Source organism: Curcuma longa, chromosome 19 (assembly GCF_044706935.1).
Source record: "Curcuma longa cultivar G26 ecotype Majalengka, Jawa Barat chromosome 19, ITB_CL_G26_1.1, whole genome shotgun sequence".
Taxonomy (NCBI): domain Eukaryota; kingdom Viridiplantae; phylum Streptophyta; class Magnoliopsida; order Zingiberales; family Zingiberaceae; genus Curcuma; species Curcuma longa.
This window is the reverse complement of record NC_133879.1, coordinates 7,242,711-7,258,883: the sequence shown is the minus strand read 5'-3', so window position 1 is coordinate 7,258,883 and position 16,173 is coordinate 7,242,711. Positions and strand designations below refer to the sequence as shown.

General features: G+C 39.4%; 1 non-coding gene across 1 annotated transcript; it reads right to left on the bottom strand.

The window, feature by feature from the left end:
* Positions 1-284: 284 nt before the first annotated feature.
* Positions 285-391, bottom strand: LOC141812807 (small nucleolar RNA R71). The gene has a single exon (XR_012600340.1). It is a non-coding gene; the product is annotated as a small nucleolar RNA R71 (small nucleolar RNA).
* Between the last annotated feature and the right edge of the window lie 15,782 nt (positions 392-16,173).

Below are 16,173 nucleotides of genomic sequence, written 5' to 3'. Positions count from 1 at the left end.
TTTTAGAGATAAGCAGCTTTTACAGCTGCATGGTGAGTTTCCATGGTAAGTAAGGATGAATGATAACATAAACTGTAGCGTCCGTCAAGGCTCTGGTAAGGGCGGGCGTTACAAGAAGACAGCAAGGGGTCAGTTTTGACGTTCAAAGACTTATGCTTTTCAGATTCTCCATAAGAGATAGGGCGAAGGATTGGTACCACTCATTACCTCCAAACTGCATAAGTTCTTGGGAGCAATTGGAGAAAATGTTCATGAACAAATTCTATCCCCCAAGTAAAACTGCCCATATGAGGAATCTTATCTCAAGCTTTCAACAAATGGATGGAGAGACACTCTTTGAAGCTTGGGATAGATTCAAAGGAATGTTAAGGAAGTGTCCACATCTCGGATTAGAGAGATGGCTTATCATCCACACCTTTCTACAATGGAATCAATTATCAAACTAAGGTATATTTGGATTCCGCTGCAGGAGGTGTCCTCATGAATAAGAGCTTGGAAGAAGCCGAGGACTTAATAGAAAATGTGGCACTAAACCACCATCAATGGGCAAATGAGAGAGGTAATGTGCAGAAAACTCCAGGGAAGTAACTATCATACTTTATCCCCATCATATCTAAAGAATTATCAATATGCATAAACTCTAAGCTTAATTTAATATATTCATCAAGATGAATAATTCTAGGGCCTGAACTATTTTATTTTCTTTAAAAAAAAACATCTAAATAAATATGCATGAGTCAGGGTTCAAACTAGAAACCTCTTATTAGAGACTTTTATGGCTTACCACCATTCCACAGATTCTTTTATTTTATTTTCATCCAGTCGACTGGTAGTAGACCAGTCGACTGGCAGTCGACTGATCACTCGACTGAAGTTTCTGTTTGCTTGATCTCACCATGGCTAATCGATTGGTGCTACCCCAGTCGACTGATGAATCTGAAACAAGTCTTTTAGAGCTGCTACTTGGATATTTACACCCCAAATACAATCCATAATTCTTCTAACACATTACACAACATTCTTAGATAGTTCAAAGATAAAATTGGTATACATATACCATCAATCTATGTTCATATCATGTGCAAACCAAATAACACAACCTATCGTACTCTAAACATGCATAAGCAATTAGGCGGAAGCAACTAAATGACATAGCATGAACACTAGTAGGTTTAAAAGTCTATGACATAATATGAACACTAGCAAGTTCGAATCTATGACATAATATAAGCACTAGCAGGTTTCAAAAGTTCATGACATAATATAACCACTAGCAAGTTCAGAATCGTAATCCATGGTTCCGTCGCCACACACACCAAGCACTTCATCCGCTGCCCCCTCTTACTCAAGTCTTCCTTTACCTTTATCTGCAGTATAAGGAATGCAAACTATAAGCAATGATGCTTAGTAAGTACTTCCTGATCTCACAAAAAAACGCATCATAAGAAAACATGCTAAGAAATACTTGTACATAGCACAATGGTTCAACTAGACATGCATGAACTTGAAATATATGACTTGCAATACATGATCTTCAAATATGCTTCGCTTATAAAAACATGAACATGAGATATACTTAAACTTGTAAACATTGCACTAGTCAAGGAAATAGTTAACTTTGGAAACTTATACCATATATATACTTCAAAATAGTAAACATCCTTGTTTGGGCCCGGCATAGTACCAATTGCGCGCATCCCTAATAGGAATCGGGGTAGCTAGCCACCGAACCTCTTAGGGCAACTTACAAAGGGCGATCTAGGGGCTCGTGGCCGAAGTAATGGCCTGGTACATGCCACTTTTAAAGTAAAATACTTTCTTTATATATATTCTATACTTATACTAACTTTGTCATTTAACAAACACTTAACATGCTCTTAGTCCCAAAACTCATATAGGAAGCATTTCAAAACACTTGATTATGCTCTTTGTCCCAAAAGAACTCATATGGGAAGCATCTTTAAGATCTTATGTTTAACATGCTCTTAGTCCCAAAACTCATATGGGAAGCATTTCAAAACCCTTGATCAAGCTCTTAGCCCCAAAAGAACTCATATGGGAAGCATCTTTAAGATATTATGTTTTACTTCTAGAAAAACATACATGAAATCTGATATAGCCATCATAATGGAACAATATATATTAATCGAAAGCTACTTATACTGCAGGTGAGAGTACTTACCTCCTCTTGCTATATTCACTAAATATACCACTAAAGTTCTTTTGTGAGATGAAGATCTTCTACTCGTTACTTATCCTTAGTGCCACGTCCCGGGTGGTCGTCCGAAAATTTTCGGTAGTATCTCCCCAGTAACCATGACAATTTCCTGAGTACATAATAACATAAAGGCTGACACGACCAAGAATACAATTCAACATAAATAAATACAAGACTACCACATCACCAAAGGCCCACACGGCCACATACACATATCCAACGCATATAATTAAAATCCGAAAACCACACCTCCGAGTACAAATCGAAAACCATACATCGAAAACAATACAGAATTACACATCCATGTAAAATTCGGAAACCATACAAAGTACTCACAATCAAAAAGAAACACACGAAGGAACATCCACGTCGCCCTGCTGTGAGATGATCCGACCGATCTCCAAGCTCCAAGAAAAACCTATCTGGTACCTAGGGAGACAGAAAACCCCAGGGTCTGGGTGGTGAGTATAAATACTCAGTGGGTACTAGAAGGAAAGTGTACAATATAGCAAGGTATCAAATAATATAAGCATGGATGTCAAACAGTATATAGTTTCAACATGATATTACAGGAGCAAGGTCAACATGTAATATGAGATTCATGTATGCCATGTCATACAAATGCAGCAGTCATAGCCAACAAATGCAACAATCATGGTAAATAAATGTAACAACTACAAACGTATGAGTAAAGTAAACTATGTGATAATCTTACCAACGAATGCATGTAAAAACACGCAGCAACCATCGCAAACAAATGCAAGTCTCTGTCCGCACTCTACATTCCCCAGTCACTCTCCCAGAGCATAGTGAACTGAGGGGCCAGACAAGACATAATCAAATGTAAGTCACTGTCCGCACTCTACACTCCCCAGTCACCCCCCCTCGGGGCAGTGGACTAAGGGGCCAAACAGGACCTAATTGAATGCAAGTCCCTGTCCGCACTCTACACTCCCCAGTCACCCCCCCTCGGGGCAGTGAACTAAGGGGCCAAACAGGACATTGACATCAGATTAAGTATCAAGTCTAAGTATCAACAACTAACAATCAAGCAACGATAGGTATAAAGTATCAATTAATTAACTAGCATAGATAGCAGGAGTAGCAACATGACAATAACAGATCCTAATAAAGGTCAACAAGTAAATATCAAGCAATGATTATCAAAGGTATTGACTGGATAAATGACATGAGCAGTAAAGGTATCAACAGGATAGATAACAGCAATAATAAATCATGCACTATGAAAATGAGACCTGTGTTGACCAAGCACAAGAGTACCCACCTTTTGATGAAATCGTTGCAATAAGAACCCTAAGGAAACCCTCCGCGTATGATATTATCAACAGATCAGGGTCGTGTAATTACAATAAACATCTTCTAAATACTGTATTTACTTTTCAATAAGGTAAACCCTAGCCTATTCTAAGGTTAGTCTAACTCAATTACTACCTAATTGATATGATTTAATTATTAATCTGATTAATAATTCAATTAACCTCGAATGAATAACGTGATCATTAATCAATAATTAACCTGATTAATAACTAAACATTACTTTACTTAAACTTAAGTCAATTAATCAATTCTCAAATTTATTTACCATTAATAGTTAAACAATTAATCTGTTAATTATCAAGTAGCTCATTGAGTCTTAAATGGATTAATAAGTTAACAACTTATTAAATTTGTTAATCAAAATAATTAATCATCTAATTAATTACCTACTCATTAATTATCTAACTTAACGAATTAGTTTAATCAAATACCGGAACTAATTACTCAAGCAATTAATCACTTCTTGTTAACTAATTAACAAACATTAAACTAGTTAATATGTAATACTCCAATTAAACTAGATTAATTATCTTAGTTAATCAAAGATCATTTGTCAAATTAAACAAGCCTTAATTACTCAACTTAAACTGATCAAACTAATTTAACCGACTCATCAAATTAACCTAATTATTTAACTAAACCTTAATCTAATTAACTAATCTCAATTTAATAAACCCATAAACCTGATACTTGGCCGGCGACAGGGGCAGGCGCGACAGCTTCAATCGAAGGAGGAGAAGGGAGGTGTTCCGACGTTGTTGAGGTTGGCTCCAAGCGGCGCCGGTAGTGACGTAGAATTGGGCGATTGGGGCGTCTGTTGGTTGGTCTTCTCCACGCAAGCAGTAACGGTAGGGGCGCGACGGCGGTCGGGCAGAGAAAGAGGAGAAGCGACGGTGGCAGTGATCGGCCGGCGGCGGTGGACTTGTGGCACTGGATGCAGGGGACGGTGGTGGCGGAGGCGCGGCAGAGGAGAGGGCGACGGCGGCTGGTTTACAGGGGCGGCAATGGAGGAAGAAGAAGAGAAGAGGAGCGGGGGTTCGGGCTGCTCGCACGACCCTTTTTAAGGGCGTTTTCCCGAGGTTTCTGCCGGCAGACTCGGGCGGCGGTGGACCGGGCGCGGGCGCCGTTGCGCGGACGGGGTCGCGCGAGGGCGCGGTCGCACGGACACGGGCGCGAGTGGAAGAGGCGCGATATTTTGAGGAGTGCACAGTAACCTTATAAAATTGGGTTGAGACTTAGGTTTATTATAACGGTTGAACCGATTACTATAGCAAATCGGTTTAAGTCTTGGTTCGCTTGTTTCGCCAGCCAAACGATCTCCGATTTGACTCAAATTAGTTTTGTTGGATTCGTCTTTGTGAGACGAATCTTTTCATCCATTTTATCTTATCAAAACCTCTTCCAACACGAACTAAATCAAGTTGGTTCAATCTTGGTTCATTTAGTTCACTAACCAAACGATATTCGATTAGACCTAACCCAAGTTTATTTGATTCGTCTTAGCGAGACGAATCTTCTCATCCTCTTTATTTTATCATAGTCTTAACTTAATTCTAGATCCAACCTAGTTAACCTAAATGGGCATGGCTAATTTAGATTTCAACCCACTTAACTCAAACTAATTAGGACTTGGTCTTCAATTGGTTAGTTCAAATCCTACAATTTCTAGGATATTACACTTAGAGTGATCCTCTTGCATCTACCAAGCCTTTGTGAGGAAATCTCCTTGAAAACCCCTCTCTAGAACACCCAAAACAAGGAGCCCTAATCTTTGGTGGAGGAGGAAGAAGGAAAATTCGGTGGAGAAGAGGAAGAATGAGGGAGTTGAAACAATTTCTCCTTTTATACTTAGGGAGATGAAACAACTCTTCAACTCTTCATCTTCTCATACTTACATTATATAATCTATGTATATTTTGGGTATATCTCATATAAGAATTATCCTATGGCATGGTGGTATTAAGGCTATCTTGCAAACCAAAGGTTCATTGTTTGAATCCTAGCTATGATGAATTTTTTTTAAATCTACCAGAAAATTTACGAGCGTTACACCCCTTGAGGAGCTTATAAAGATTATCATGTAAACCCTACAGGTGGACTTGGTCCGCATGATAATAAAGTTGAGTGGTAATACTCTTGGATTCAAAAGTTAATTAATTGAGTTGTTAGTAATTCAATTAATTGACGGACATACGATATCTTAAACACAAGGAGATTAATGCACTCATAATAAGGAGTCCATATTGTAATATGGGATTGGTGCGGTAGTTCAATAATAACCCTTTAGTGGTATGTGTTATTATTGATGGACTTGAGTTGGGTGTTCAGGGAGAACACGGGAAGCCCAAACCCATCAGGAGGCCTAGACCAATTCCTCCTGTAGGTCCCTGTTGTAGCCTCTGGATAAAGTCTCGTATCCACCAAATGAGATTCTGTTAGAATTCTTTTAAGAATTTTATTAAGAATTCAGTTAGAATTCTGTTAAGAATTATGTTAGAATTCTGTTTAGAATTCTATTAAGAATTCAATTAACAGAATTCAGATTAATTCTAAATAGAATTATGTTAATTTTGTTATCCAATAAAATTTAATTAAATTTTGTTATCCAACAAAATTTTGTTATCTAATAAAATTATATAAATTTTATTATGTAATAAAATTATATTAATTCAGTTATTTTGTCCTAAATTTTCTATGATGGCAAAGCTATAAAAGGGGTAAGAGGGAGAGGCAAAAACATAATTTCATTTCTTATTTTTGCTTGCTAGGGCTAGCGGCACAAACATCTTATTCTCCTTGTGCTAGGGCCGACGGCCTCCCCTATTTCTTCCTCCCTCCTTTGCTTGCTAGGGCCGGCGCCCACTTAATCCCTATTCTCCTTGTCTTCCTTGCTAGGGCCGGCGCCCAAGAGAAGAGGAAGAAGATGAGAAGGAGGAAGAAAAAGAAGAGGAAGGTTTGCTTCTTGTTGCCATCGGATTGAAAGAGAGGAAAAGAAGGAATTGGGTGGAGTTTCATCTTGATAGATCATCACCCACATGACGTCGAAGAAGAGGAGAGGAATCCAGCAGAAGATCAAGAGGTCTTCGGGTAACAAACATCTCCTATACAATCTCAAGAAGAAAGGTATGACTTATTTAATTCTGCTACATAGTTATTCTTTTTGTATCCTTTGTATGGATCCTGAATACCAATACAAGAGTTTCATCGATCCTATGCTTTGATCAAGGTGTGTTTTGATTGGTCAAGAACTTGCTTGATCAATTAAGCACATGTCTGATCGAAGACGTAGGTTGCTTGGAAGATTCCGTCTCTGAAAATTTTTGTCTAGCAAGAATTGAACGGAACAGAATTCCAGACACTTTCAAGTGGTATCAGAGCACAGGTTCTGACTCTGTGTGATTGGTTTCAGTTAATTTATGCACTTTTCATATATAAAGTTAGGTTGGATAATAGTAGGATGTGCAAATAGATTAACTCTGTGGTTGCAGGATTCCTAGTTCCAACTATTATGGCCTAATGTGTTATTTATTGTGTGTTGTGCATGGATGTAATGTATGATTGGAACCCTTGGGCATATCGAGGTTATGTTGTGCATGTATGTGATTTAATTTATTGTTTGATCTAGATTACATGTAAACTCCTTCGTGGAGTATAGGATCAATGGATGTATATTATTTTTTGTTGTTGCTCTTGTATCCTTCCCTTTGCGTGGTGTTGTTTTGATGACCGGAGGCACGGCTGAGAAGGAAGCATGATAGACGCAACTACATCATTAGTGGATGATGGCATATTGAAGAACGGCGGATAATTGAAGAGGTCATAATAGTTGCAAATTTATTTTTCATATTTATTGCCTATTTATTTTATGTTGTTTGATATGTTATGTTATGCTATTATTTATATGTTATTATGTTAATGCATATGTTAAAATTCCTCAATTTAAATAACTAAGTGGGAGAGAGATTATTTAAATAAATCTCATGTCTCCATTACTGGTTTGTAAGTGATGCATTCAAACTTGCGCGTTGGCTCTAAGTGTCTTCTTCTATATCGGATGAGTTTGTTTGCAGATCACTAGATCAAACTTACTTTATGGATGATTATAAGAAATTATTTAGGAGCGTGTGATCTTCTCCATCTGAAGGGGCACAATCCTAAATAATGGACTTAGTATCAAGTAATAGTATACACTTAGACGCATTTAATAGTATCCTCCCCATAGGAGTCACTGCTATTATCTGTGTGACCAAAGATAGATCAACTATTAATTTTATTTATCATAAAGTTAGGTTGACAAGATAGTAAAATTAATAGGTAAAACCTCCTCTTACAAATGCTTGAATTCGTATACGTCCACACTATCGTGGCATACGAAATTCTCGGTGTTTGAGGCGTTGGTGAATTTAAATTATATTGTTTGAGGAATCAATATTATTTTAAATTCTAAAGTTTTGACCAAATATGATAATTTGTGATTCTAAGGATTTAATTATGGCTTTCAACCCACTTGCTGTTATTCTAAAAGAAAATAAATTTACTAGTCCTAATTATATTGATTGGAAATGGAACTTAGACATTGTCTTAACTATTGAAGAGTACAAGTTCTACTTGTCGAAGTCTGTCCTAGCGTGCCTGATAATGATCCTACTGAAGAGGAGATAGAGAGACATAGAAAATGAGTTAAGGTAGATGAGATAGCGCGGTGGTACATTTTGACTTCTATGTCAAATGTGCTACAACATCAGCATCAGGCCATGCCTACTGCCTATGTGATGAGCGTAGATCATATATGATTTTTAACTTTGTTTTAATGCTCATCTACTTGTAATTCATTGCATATGCTACACTTTATTACACCTTATTCTTTTATATTGCATATTTCTACTTTTTTGCTCGGAGATATACTCTTTGTATATTTTACTTGACAGGATGCGATTTAGAGTCAAAACGATGCATTATTGATGATGGAGCAAATAGTGGAGAAAAGAAGCTCACACTGGCCGTGCTCGCTATCACGGATGAGTCTCTTATGTAGCAAACACGAAGAAATGGAGGAGAAGAAGAAACAATGCAGAACACGGCCGTGCCTCATATATCCAGGCTTAGACACGGTCGTGTCCCTCCAACAGAGCGACGACAGCAGGGGCCGTGCCCACTTCTTCAGCCTGATCTAGCTTGGGCCGTGCCAAAAGGCACGGCCGTGCCTCATTTCCAAAGAAGTGTCAGTTACTGGTCGTGCCTCATTTCCAGAGAAGTGCCAGTTACTGGCCGTGCCTATTTTCGAAAGGCGCGCCTGCCCCAGGCCGTGCCCACTAGCCACGGCTGTGTGACGGAAAGTACACGGGCGTGTCTCCCTTCTGGACAATTCTACAGATTTAAAGTAAAATGAGCATAACTTTTAGCTCAAGTGGACCCACGGGCTGTGCCACCTATCAAAATGTAGCTAACTTCAAGATCTACAACTTTTCTTTAGGATGTACAGAATGATGACTACTCTAGGCCATGCTAAATTGTACGTCCGTGCCTCCTGACCACGGCCGCGTTGGGTGCTCTGCCCAAACTGCAGACCAAACTTTGAACCAACATAACTTTTGGCTTAGATGGAGTTATGGGTCATTCCACCACCCAAATTGAAGATAATTTGATGCTCTACAACTTTGGTTCAGGGTCCAATTGAAGAAAACCAGGTTTATTGGGTGAAAAACCCATTGAGACGGAGCCTTATAAACCAGGGAAATCTGGGCAGATTTGGGAGAGTATATAAGTGGAAAACAAACCCAATCTTGGGTTATCTTGGGTCATTCTCCAAAACCCTTGATCTTGGCTTGGCGGCGGTGCCTCCCCCTCTCTAGGGGAGGCCCTAAACGCTCCATCCTTCGCCGATCCACCTCGCCATTCATCTCCATCAGTCCATCCTACACCGGAGCAAGAAGATCTTCAAGAGGGTGACCACGCTTCAAAGATAAGTCTTCTCTTTTCTTGTGGATGACTATTTTCATGTATTCCTCTTGTAAACTTCTTGTAATGGAGTAGATCGTTGAGTTTAGGGATCTAGGATGAACATCTATGTAATGATGGTGATGTATGAACTAGTTTATGTCATTTTCCCTATTCAATGAAATGTTTACCTTTGTTTCATGTATATGTGTGCCTTGAATGTGTTTGATGAAATGTTTGTGTGAGCGCATATGCATGATTATGAGGGGTAGATTACTGTGTAGGGAGATCCTAGGATCGTATGCCCAAGGCGCCTCGTGACAGGAGGAAAGCCTTATAACCGGACTTTTTAAAGTGATTCCTACATAGTAGTAAACCCCCATAAGGGATATCTAATGGTTGGTGGCCACTAGGACAAGGTCCTTAGCAGGGTACTCAGTGACAGGGGGTATGACATTGGATCGTATACCGGGGCGCCTCGTGACAGGAGGAAAGCCTTTAACCGGACTTTCTGGCGTCACCTTTACTAGAGGGCTACCACATAGGACTTCAAGTTCAAATGCCAATAAAGCCTGACGAGGTCGAGTTGGTATTTTGGTTAGAATCCCTACAAGGTAGTAGACATTGAGAGTAAGGGAACAAACATGAATTAGGAATATCACCTAGCATTGATGTAAATCCGAAATCCTAAACTTATCCATTTCATCCATAAACCCCAAGCCAATCTCTCTTTCTCTCACACACACAACCAACAATCCTCAACCCAACCGTTTCCCTCCGAGTCTAGATAACTATCTTAGTGACATCACTATAGCTAATACACAGTCCCTGTGGTTCGATATCTTTTTATTACTTAACAACAACCATATACTTGCGGTTCACATCACTATGACATGATGCTCAATCTCAAAGAACTCTTCGGAGACCAGAATTGGACTGCCAGGCAGGAAGCCATGCAGTTTGGACATTGGAAGGTGGACTGTCCTCTTAGAAAGGAGAACAATAGAGGTGTATCTTATTCATTAGTAGTTGAAACATATTTAGTGGTGTTATCTATCGGTACCTGGTGTGTAGATATGAGTATCACTGACCATGTCTCCAATTCTTTACAGAGGTTCCAGGAAACCCGACGATTATATGAAGGGGAGATTACTGTCTATATAGACAATGCTACGAAAGTGGCGGTTGTTGCAGTGGGAGATGTTTATTTATCTTTTGAGAAAAATAAAATATTATTTTGAGGGATTGTATTTACGTACCATGTTTTAAAAAGAATTTGATTTCAGTTTCTAAATTATTTATGGATGGGTATTCTGTTTCTTTTGATGACAAAGTTGTTGTCAAGAAAAATAGGGTTAATATCTGTTCTGGTATGTTGGTTAGCAATTTATATACTCTTAATCCAATAACTCCCACAATGCAACAAATGGAAATTAATAACACATCTTCTAATTCTAATAAGAGAAAGAAACATTCGAAAATGAACCAAACATATCTTTGGCATCTAAGATTGGGTCATATTAACTTGAGTAGGATTCAAAGGTTAATAGTCGATGGACCTTTGGGTTCATTGGTGGTGAAAATTTTCCAACCTATGAGTCTTGCTTGGAAGGATAAATGACCAAGAGGCCTTTTAAGGCAAAGGAGTATAGAGCCAAAGAAGTGTTGGAATTGGTTCATTCTGATTTGTGCGGACCTATGACTATCCAGGCAAGAGGTGGTTTCGAATATTTTGTCTCTTTTATAAACGACTATTCGAGATATGGATACATTTACTTGATGCGTCGCAAGTCTGAGTGCTTTGATAAGTTCAAAGAATACAAGGCTGATGTGGAGAAACATCATGGTAAAAGTATCAAGACACTACGGTCTGATCGTGGTGGAGAGTACCTCTTAGGAGAGTTTAGGAGTTACTTATAAGAGGCTGGGATTAAATCAAAATTGTCTACACCTGGTACACCCCAACTGAATGGTGTGGCGGAACGAAGGAATAGGACTCTTATGGAAATGGTTAGATCGATGATGAGTTATTCAGAATTACCGAACTTCATTTTGGGGATATGCTCTGGAAACGACAACGTATATTCTGAACTTGGTACCTTCTACTCTCACAGAATTGTAGACTGGACGTAAGCCTAGTTTGAAACACATTCGGATTTGGGGTAGTCCAGCGCATGTGCTTAAGGGAGACAATTTTAACCATGTACGGAAGTTCGCTTGTTTGTGGGTTATTGATGAATTGGGATTTTATTAATTTTAAATCGATTTATTCTTGGGCTTTTACATGAAAATGATCATTTATTGAATCGATTTAACCATATTTGTCCCATAGTGCATAATTTGAGGTTTGATATAATTTTTGTGATTTAATGGTGATTTTTTGGCATTAAATGGATTTTTATTGATTTTAGGGCTAAATCGGATCTGACTCGAGCTCAACCGGGTCAAATCAAGTCAAATTCGTCAAATTGATCAAGCCAACATGAAGGACATGACTTAGATCGAGCCTGATCAAAATTTCACAATTTTTTGGAAGCCCTAAGCAGCCCTAAAGCCTAGATCAAATGCTGACCACTGGATTCCAAGATCAACGGCTGAGATTGAATGATTAATCAAGGGTATATAAGCCAAACATTAATCGATGAACAGTGTCTCGCCGACACTGTTCATCGTCTCCCCGCGGAACCTCTTCTGCGCGACGACGTAGCATCACGGCGAGTCCCATCTTCCCAATCCAATTCTATTGAGTCACTCGGTCCCTGAAGAGTTCTAAACCTGTTGATTGGGTATAATCCGGCGACCGGACGGCGCGCGACGGCGGGGGTTCTTCCGGCGGCGTCGACCTCTGCTCTGTCCAAATCCGGCGAGCTGCTGAGAAATCCGAAGCCGCAACTTGAGGAGGGGTTCTCTGAAGGGCGCGGAACACATCCAAGGCTTCAGTACATTCGCCGGCGCACGGAGGAGGAGAGTATTCCGGTTTCGCCAGCTGAAAACAGCCTCTGCCGATGCTCTGTTTATAACCGGAGAGGGTTTCTTCGGTTTTACTGGGTTCGGGCACGCGAGAAATCAACACCAGCGGCTAAATTGAAGACTCCAAGGGGATTGTCGAAGCTACATTGCTAGATTCGGCGGCTGATTGACAACCAGCTGAGGAAACAAGGAAGAAGAAGAAGGGGATGTTCTGATTTGTGTTATTTCTGCTGCTGTAGTCTGCGTTTCTGAATTTTGATTGTTAAATCGATCCCATTCTCGAATTCCAGTTACTTAGTTAATCCTTAGCTAATGTTAGTTGTCATGATTTGTTCAAGGTGTTTCCTAAGCTTTGTTTTTAAACTTTCTTGCGCTGAATTGCTTGAACTGAAACTGCATTTCTGTTACTGAAACTCTCGGTTTTGTGCCAAACATGCTGTTTCGTGCCAGGTTTCTTCTTCATCAGTAGGTTAGGGTGTTACAATTGAAGCTTTCAACCTTGATATTGGTTAGAGTTTGCATAGTTAGTTGTTTAGCCGATTTGAACTCTTCTGCAATAGGATTTTGAGTTTCTGATCATTTTGAGTTTCTGATCACACTGTTTGATGAATTGGGATTTTATTAATTTTAAATCGATTTATTCTTGGGCTTTTACATGAAAATGATCATTTATTGAATCGATTTGACCATATTTGTCCCATATTGCATAATTTGATGTTTGATTATAATTTTCATGATTTAATGGTAATTTTTGTATTAATTTAATTTTTATTGATTTTAGGGCTCGAACCGGACCCAACTCAAGCTCAACCGCGGTCAAATCGAGTCAAAATTGTCAAATTGATCAAGCTAACACGGAGGATATGACTTAGATCGAGCCTGATCAAAATTTCGTAATTTTTTGGAAACCCTAAGAAGCCCTAGAGCTCAGATCAAGCTCCACCGTTGAATCAAGATCGGACGGCTGAGATTAATGGGTTAATCAAAGGTATAAAAGCTAAAGTTTTCGGGATGAACAGTGGCTGCACCACTGTTCATCGTCCCGAGCGCGACATCCCTGCTCGACGACGTAACTCCACTGGCCGGTCCCGTCCACCCAAATCAACTCCATTGTGTTCCCTGATCCCTGAAGAAGCTGAAGCCGGCCGATTGGGTATAATCCGGCGACCGGACGGCGCGCGACGGCGGGGGTTCTTCCGGCGGCGTCGAGCCCTGTTTTCTCGTGTTTCGGCCGTCCACAGCACCATCCGAAGCCACGACTCCTTTGAGGGGTTCTCTGAGGAGCGTGGAGAGCTTCCATATCATTAGAAGATCGATCGGAGCAAGGAGGCAACAAGGAATCCGGTTTTTGCCATCTGAAAACACGCTGCACAGTGCTGTTCTTGGCCGGAGAGGGTTTTTCCGGGCAATTCACGGAGCTGGAAGGCGAGCAAACACCTCTTGAGACCATATTCAAGCTTCCAAGGGATTCAAAAGCTGATTGACAACCAGCTGAGGGGGATTTGAAGGAGAAGAGGAGGATTGGATGCTTATTTTCCCTTTTTCTGCATTTTTGCTTGAGTTTCTGATTTCCATTGGTTTTCGAAAGCTTGATTCTGAAAGTTCCTGTTAATTCAATCCTTAGCAAACTTTGTGAATTCAATTGTTAGTTTAAGGCCTAGCTTTTGTTTGAATCTTGAATCGTTTTAGAGCTTAATTAGATTGGTTTTGCCCCTTCGAATTGGTTACTGAAAAATCTGAAATTTTCAGGTTACTATTCCGTATCAAATTCCTCAGCCTGTTAAAATTCCTTGAATGCAATTTTTGGTCAAAGCTCAATGTTAGTGTGTTTAATCTGGAGTGTAGTCAATTTTAGTTGATCAATTCTTTGGGTTAAACTCTTTAATTGCCGAAACCATGAAACTTGCACTGTTCCGTATCAGAACAGTGCAGGTATTAGCTTTGTGACGTTCAATAGGTTTAAGTTTTGGCTTTAGTTGTTTGGCAAATGAATTAGGACAGATGAAGTGCAAGTTGAGTTTGTAACTTGAATAGCAATTTGTCACATTAGCCTAGTTTCTTTTCTTCCTTGCATCATGAATTGCTAGTTAGGTTTGTTGCAATTATAGATTAGTCTATACCTTAATTCAATAATTTAATTTTAGTTTAGCAACTTGCATTTGTTTCATTTATTTACCGATTTTAATTTGCATTTCATTCCAAAAATCCCCAAAACCCCCCATTTTTATTGAAAACCCAAAAACGACGACACCGAAGCTCAATTTAAACAATTTTCTACTAGTCCTTGGAAAAACACGACTCGAGGCCCCTATACTTCATTTATTTGCATTTATCGTGGGTTTTCGATAAAATTTATAAATTCTAATTTGAAGCCCTATCGTGACACCTAGTTAGGGCTTTTCAAATTTTGGCGCCGTTGCCGGGGATTAACTAGTAGGAATTGTTTGATTTGAGCTTATGAATAATCTGTTTTACTGTTACTTGGATCATTGTTGGGTTCTAAAATGTATGGAAATTCTTTTTATCAACAACCATCATCAACAATCTGAACAACAAAATTTTTATTTGCAGGAGCCATATCAAGGTTTTCCACATGTGGATCAACAATTTCAACCTCAGAACCAAAATTTTCAGAGTGGGCAGTTTCAACAAAATTACAACAATTTTCAGCCCCAATTTCAGTATTCACAGCCTCAATTTCAACAACAATTTCAGCAACCATTTCAAAATTTTGAGGAGCCCATTCAAAGCTTCCAAAATCAGAATTTTCAACAATTTTCAAGCAATTTTCAGCAGCCCCAAAATCAAGGTTTTCAAGGCACAAATTTTCAGCAACATTTTGATGGGCTTCCGCAAGTGCACGGAATGTCGCCAAGTAATAAAAAGATCGAATCCACAGGGACCGTGGAACTACTTACTAAATCTAGCACAAAAAGGTGGAGAGAATATAGATCATGAGTTGTGTGGGGGAGATGGGAGTGTTTTAAAGTGCTTTATCCTAGAAGTCGGAGAAAGGGATCGACTGTGACACTGATGGGTGAAGCGATCCTAGGATTTCGGACTCCTCAGAGAATGGATTAATTGACTTGGATCCTCTACCTTTCCTCAATAACTGTTCAATTGTAGGAATGTCAACCAAATTATCCAATTCAACCTCGTCAGGTATCCTCGAATTAAATCATTGGTGTTCTTACGTCACTCGTTATTGGTTTGAAACGGTTCTAGAAGCCCGGTTCAAGGTCTGCCCGTGTCACTCAGGCGCCCCGGAAATACTAAAAGAACCCTATCCACTGTCACTGGATATCCTTTTACAGATCTCTCCCCAATAACGAATGACCGCTAACTATCCCTCATAGGAATTCAACTACGTATTAGGAAACCCCTCGGAATCTCGCCCGGTTCAAGGTCTGCCCCTTTTACAGAGCGCCCCGGTATACGGCCTAATGATTCCCCAATTCATAGTAAATCCCTACCCTCATGGATTCACACACACACAATTTATCATCAAGTACAAGCATAAATCCACAAAGCAATGCACAGTATTTCATAGAAAACGGTAGATTAATCAAATCCAAATACAATCATCCATTACATCTGATTTATCCTACATCCTAGAATCTAGGGAAATCTACTCCATAGTGTGGAGAATACAATCCAAAGGAAAGAGAGAATACATCTTGTTCCCAAAGGTAAACAAAGAAATGCAGGAA